Source organism: Carya illinoinensis, chromosome 12 (assembly GCF_018687715.1).
Source record: "Carya illinoinensis cultivar Pawnee chromosome 12, C.illinoinensisPawnee_v1, whole genome shotgun sequence".
Classification (NCBI taxonomy): domain Eukaryota; kingdom Viridiplantae; phylum Streptophyta; class Magnoliopsida; order Fagales; family Juglandaceae; genus Carya; species Carya illinoinensis.
Window position 1 is genome coordinate 10535439 of NC_056763.1, and position 7387 is coordinate 10542825.

Genomic DNA, 7387 nt, shown 5'->3' on the forward strand with positions numbered 1-7387 from the left:
ATGACTCATATCATCCCAAACAAAATCAAATAGAACAACCAAACTGTCCAAATATTACAAAGTAAACTGTCCAAATATCATATAGCAAATAATATAGACTAAACAAAAAAAATCAGATAAAACTAGAAAACTGCCCAAATGCTCCATTTTTTCAACATGCTCAAAAAACAGAATGTAAGTTTGTATGGGCCTATTGCTGTGGCAAGAGAATATGAGTTTCTGATGGGACATCCATCTATTGACAAGAAAAAAAACAGTAGTTAGTATTTTTGTGAATAAATTAATAATAGAAAGTATAAAATAGTATAATAGCAATAGGCAATTAAAATAAATAAAATACACTTACAGAATTTGTGGATGATCTTTTAAGGCCATATAGTGCTCTAACCCAATCAGACCCACATAACGACATCTGGACAGTTTCAGTCTTCAATGAAGCTCTATGAGGATCAATGACTCTGCCTCCTGCGCTGAATGTTGATTCTGAGCTAACTGTGGTAATTGGAGTAGCCAAAATATCTCGGGCCAGTTTGGACAAAGTTCGAAACTTGAGACTATTTGTTTTCCACCATTCTAAGGCATCAAAACTTGCATCTGAACCCTCTTCACAAATATAAATGCTCTCCTCTAAATAATTGTCCAGTTCTGATTTACTAGGCTGCACGGTATCAACACTTCTAACAAAAGATTTAAATAATGACTGGCCACTCTGCATGCTTCTCCCAGTCCCAACACTTGAGGAAGAACTAGATACATTCATTCGAGCATTATCCTGCTCTCTTTGTGCCTCAAGAGTTGAATTGTATTCATGAACATACTCATTATATAACTCAAGCAACACAGCAGACACATGATCAATATTCTTTGCAGCCTCCGGCCCGTGATAAATTAAAGGAAAACAAAACTGGATCAGGACCAGTTTAAATCTAGGATCTAACACCGCAGCAATTGACATCAATAGATTACACTCCCCCCAATATTTGTCAAACTTAGCACTCATTTTTCTTACCATTGATTTCATGTACTCATTCTCATCTCTACTCTTCTTACCTAAGATGTCTTTCATTCTCCAAACTTCAGAAAGAAATAAGTTTGCTGTTGGGTAATCACTTCCAGATACAATATTGGTGACTTCATTGAAAATAGCTAATAGTTGACAAACATTTTCAACTTGCCCCCATTCTTCAACAGTTGGAACCCACTCAAAACATCTATCTCTATCACCATATCTAGGAAAAACTTCTTTGAACTGAATTGCAGCATCCAACATTAAATAAGTGCTGTTCCATCTTGCAGGCACATCTAAAATCAGTTTCTTTGAGGGCAATTGTAACTGTTTTGCAATTTCACTAAACTGTTTTAGCCTACTCTCCGATGCTACCAGATATTTTATACCATCTCTAACACAATCAACAATATCCCTAATCTCCCCAAGTCCATACTGTACAAGTAAATTTGTTATATGTGCACAACAACGTACATGAAACAGTTGGCCACTTACAGACAGTGTTTTCTTCAATCTAAAATCATCTTTCAAGATCCGAATGGCAACATCATTAGAACTAGCATTGTCAACAGTAATTGAACTAATTTTATTCTCAATCCCCCAACTTTGGAAACACTTTTCTAAAGCATCAGCAATAAGAAGGCCAGTATGTGGAGATGGCACATTACAAAAGTTCAAGACACGCCTCTGAAGGTGCCAATCAGAGTCTATAAAATGACATGTCACTACCATATATGAAAGTTTTTGACAAGAAGTCCACATGTCAGTTGTGATATGAACCTTATTCACATGTTTAAGCAAAGCCCTTAACTTTGTCCTTTCATTCTCATAAGTTCTCATGCATTCTTTCTTTGCAGCAGCCCGAGACATTTTTTCCCAATATGGAGTGTTTGCACTCATGAATCTATTAAATACCACATGTTCCATTAAAGAGAATGGATATTCATGGTAAAGTATCATATGAGAGGCAAGCTCTCGGACCCTATTACGATCATAGGTAAAGTTTGAGACAGTGAAGGCACCATCTGCCTCCTTAGACTCAACTGCTAAGACTTTTTGTTTTTTTCTTAGACCCCATGTATGGCAAACAAGTCAGCAGGTGCCTACGTAATGTAGTGGTAGAACTTGAGCGAGAAGCTTTAAATATAGTTTTACACCACTTACATTGAGGCTGTTTAACCCCATTGCTATCAACTTCAACAAAATCCTTCCATACATCAGAAGTCCTCTTTCTTTTTTTTCTTTCATAGGCTACTGTTTGAACTTCTGTGGAAGGGCCCTCAGTAGACACAGTATTAGGGGCCTGAGAATTTTGGGCAGTGTCTCTATCATTATCAGATATGGCCTCTACTAAGCTAATCCCAACAGAGTTTTCATTTTCATACTCCTCTACCGGATCAACATCATTAACTGGATCACCCATTTGGTGGGATCTAATAAATTGTAAACACAAAACCAGAAACATCCAATAAGCATGGGATCACAGACCAGAATTCAAAACAACCTTTCAACTTGGTGGCTCAAGGTGCCACCAGAAGGCAAGGATACTAAAAGATGTTAAAGTCAAAACAATTTCACAATAACAGTTTTGTTATACAGCCCTGCCTTGATGGCTCAATGTGCCTCCAAAAGGCAAGGCTGATATAGTTGATTTAATTCAACTAAAACATATGTTAAAGTCAAACTAATTTGACTTAACAGTTTTAGTATTCAATCTTGCCTTAGTGGCCCGATGTGCCTCCAGAAGCAAGGCACCTCAACAACATAAACATAAAAGAAACTGGATAAAACTTGCCACAAAAACATGAAAAACACAAATGCCATTTCATACTTGTAATTAGAAACAGAAACACAAAACAGATTGGAACATATTAATCAAGCAACACAATTTTATGGCATACATTAAATACTTGAAGCAAGAACAATGTATAAACATTTATAATCAATCAAAACAGATTCTACATATGCATATTTAAGTACTTGGAATTAGAACATAAACAAAAAACAGATTGGATAAGAATTAAGATGAATCAAGTAACACATGGTAAAGATAACATGAATTAAATACTTGAAGCAATCACCATATATGATCCTTTATAATCAACCAAAACAGATTCAAAAAAGTATATTGAAATACTTGAAATTAGAACACAGTTACACAACTACAAGACAGATTGTAAATTTAATACTTGAAGCAATCACCATATATGATACTTTATAAGCAACCAAAACAGATTCAAAAATTATATTTAAATACTTGAAATTAGAACATAAACACAGTTACACAACTACAAGACAGATTGTATATTTAATACAACCAATACATGTTAAATAATCAAGGTGCACCACTACTTAAGGCCAAAATCACCATAGGATCAAATTAATCAACCCAAACATGAACAATAAAGCATTATTAAATAGTTCAAGCAAGAACATAAACAATCATTAAATAACAATTAACTTGAGAGGCTGAGAGAACTCACTTGCGAGTATAAATTTTTCTTTGAGCACAACTCAGTAGGCAAGATGATTAGCCAAGCAGCAAAGACAGATATAAAATCACAAAGCTCAAGTTAGATGCCAAGTTCTAGCTTTTGTAAGCAATAGCAAAATAACCAAAACAGGGCATATTCAACTATTACAAATCAAAAGAAAAAATTAAAATTAAATCATAAACTTAACAATCAAAGTGATGGACAACCAAAACAGTCATAGTCTCAGTGTCTCACAGTTACCAAAATTAGCATATACGACTGCTTCATGATCACGATTCATGAATGACAGTGTACTTAGATGATTTCATGTAGATCTATTGTGCCCACAATACCACAAATCACAATATGAAAAAGAGTTAGGATAGAACCAGAAATGGGCATTGAAAATAGCTACATAAAACTATAACTAGATAAATCAATCAAATCTGCCAACATTCCCAACCAAATGCGTAGAAAAAGGAAACTAAATTGGGTAATCGACTCGTAGATGGACGAATCGATGAACCAGAGAACCACAATCCACAAAATCAGGGAACCACAGTGGTTGGGAGTCATAAATGCATGCATTTAATGACCCATTTGTCGAGGACCGGCTGCTTTCTCAGAGGCTGAGATTACAGCCATGGTTCCCCTCTAAAACGGCCGCCGACTGCAGTCTGCTAGGGTTTCTAACAGACTGCAGAAGTAGCCATTTTCACTGGACGGCCCGAGGCCCCTTGAGAAGAAAGCTGCCCAAATGCACCACACAAACCGAATGATAGATTAAGATGGCATATAGGAGGTAACTAGTAAATAGTAATCGGTGTAACCGTGTAGACATAAGAGATTCAGAGAATGGATAATAGGAGAAGAAGCTAGGGTTTCTCGATGGGTCTGAGAGTGAGAGGAGAGAAAGTGAAGCGGCAAGGCCGAGAGAGTGAAAGTGAAAGTGAAACGGTGCAGCAGTAGAACTATAGAAGACTCGGGAAGCCCGAAGCATTGTAAGTTGTAACCCTAGGGTAAATGTGCCTCCATTAAAATCCAACGGCTCCAAAGTCTTAAGAAAAAGTAACCACATATCAAACGGTTCAAATCAATCTAGGGTTTAATCGGATTCGACTCTTTAATATAATTTATACTAGCATAAATAAATATATGTAAATATTATTCTATTAACATAAATACTATAATCTATGCATTATAAATTATAATACATGTTAATTTTTTTATATTATAATTTTTATAATTAGCAAGTAGTGACTGTAGTGTTGTAAAAAAAACTATAATTATTTATAATAATTAATTATATTATAAAATTGTCTAATATTATATTTTATCAAACATTCTCCAAATTGGTATTCATGATATAAATTTATAGTTATATTAATTAGTATAATATAATAATACTATAGGCTAATACCGTATATTAACCAAAAAGAGTATTCTATTCTAGAAAATATTATAAGTTATAAATTATAATGCATGTTAATTGTTATATAAATTAATTTTTAAAATTAGCAAGTAGTGTTGCAAATTCGTAGAATATATAATGATATAATCTAAGAATCATAAGTGATAAGTATTTAATAATTATGTTATGATAGATTAATAAAAATATTGTAAATAGAATGATATAATTATGATTTATGAGTGATATGTTATAGGGCAATAAGTTATGACTATAGCTTATAGACTATAGCCTAGAGCCTTATTATCCTATAAGCATAACTTCTTATATGACATTTCACTATTTGATAAGAATAAGATAAATATATCAATATCATATATTAATATTATAAATTAAATATATAAACTTATAGTATATGTAGAAGAAAATGTTTAACTATAAGTCACTATAATTCTATATACATAATTAATAATACATATATAATTATTGATTATTATATATATATTTTATATTTTACTATATATGTATAAATATATACGAGTCGAGCTCACGAGTCGAGTCGAGCTTTATACGAGTATATTCACGAACATTAATCGAGTCGGTCGAGTTTTATACGAGTTTGTATCGTTTAATAATCGAGTTTATTTCTATGTTTACGAACGGCCCATTTAATATTCGATTCGAGCCAATTTCGAGTTTATTCGAGTCGAATTCGAGCTGCCTGTCGAGTAGCCTGTTTATTTTACAGCCCTAGGCATGAGTTATTCGTAATTCCAAAACTTTAGAACAAACCCATAAAATCGTATGTCAGAATTATAATAATAATATTGGTTTATTATAATTCTACATAATATGAATCATTTGATTAGAATATATTGGATTCCAATATTCAGAAGCATATTAATTGCATCGTATTAATATTGTACCAAATTGTAAAATATATATTTATGGTATCATGTACGAGTTCACGTATCATGGCAATTAGCTAGGCCTTCATGGCAGACAGTCACTCGCCCTCAAAACCAACCATTTCAACGGTCCCCATAAAAGCTATTTAGGGACCTAGGGAGGGAGCACGCATGCACGTTAGAAGGACATGATCGTATAAAATCACTGACAAAATCTTCCTATAAAGTTTATCGATTTGGTTTTTATTTTTTAGTTCATCTAGTACGTTTTCAATAATAGTTTTCATCTTCATAGAATCTTACTCAAAGCAGTGGCATTATCTATACCAACATACACTATGAGCTGTTTTAAATTACCAAGGTCTTTATGTTCTGATTTAGAAGGGATGATGGCAAGGTTTTGGTGGGGACAGAAATCAGATGAAAGAAAGATATGCTGGTTAAGCTGGAAGAAGATGTGTGACTCAAAGCTTAGTGGTGGGTTGGGTTTCAAGAATTTACAGTTATTTAATATGGCCCTTTTAGCTAAGCAAGGATGGAGGATTATGAATCAGGAATCATCTCTTCTTCATAGAATCTTTAAAGCTAGATATTTCCCTACTTCTAGTTTTAAAGATTCAATGCTAGGTGGCACACCTTCTTTTGTTTGGAGATGTATTTGGGAAGCTAAAGCATATCTCCTTAAAGGCTGTAGGTGGCGTGTTGGAAATGGTCTATCCATTAATATCTGGGAAGATTACTGGCTTCCAAATCACAAATTAGTACCTACTCCTCCTATACTAGCAACTGCTTCAGCTTCTGAAAGGGATAATTCTGTGGCTTTCTTGATGATGCAGAATCCAAGAAGATGGGATATAGAGAAGGTCAGAAGCTTGATACCAGCAAGGGAGGCAAATGAGGTGCTTTCCATCAGACTGCCTTATGAGGATATTACTGATTCATTGGTATGGGAACATGAGAAAAGTGGGCAGTATTCTGTCAAAAGTGCTTACCAGTTTTTTCAATCTATGAATACAGTTAGAAACAGAGCTGAAAGTTCATCTACTACAGACAACAGTCTACTTTGGAAGAAGTTATGGAAGCTTAACATACCTCATCGAGTGAGAGTATTTGCATGGAGGACATGCAAACATATTCTGCCTACACTACAGAATCTTAAAGCTCGGAAAGTGATTGATAATGCTGTTTGTCAATGGTGCCATACAGAAGAGGAGGATTTAAATCATGCTCTACTTTACTGTCCTCTAATTAGAAACAGTTGGAATCAATATTTTCCTATCATAACAGACTCATCTCCAAGAGTGGACTATCTGCATTTAGCTCTATTAATTATGAGAAGAAAAAAGGCAGGGGAGTTAGAGAAGTTCTTTTTAATAGCTTGGGGCTTATGGTATAGGCGAAACCAGAAGATGTTTGAAAACAATCTGCTGACAACAAACCAAGTTATTCAGCATGCTCTCACCTTATATCAGGAACATACTGCAGCATATGAAGCACAACAGAGAAAACAGAAGTATAGTTGCAGATGGCAGCCACCTCCTGCAGGTTCATTAAAGCTAAATGTGGATGGAGCAACCTTTAGTGATCAATG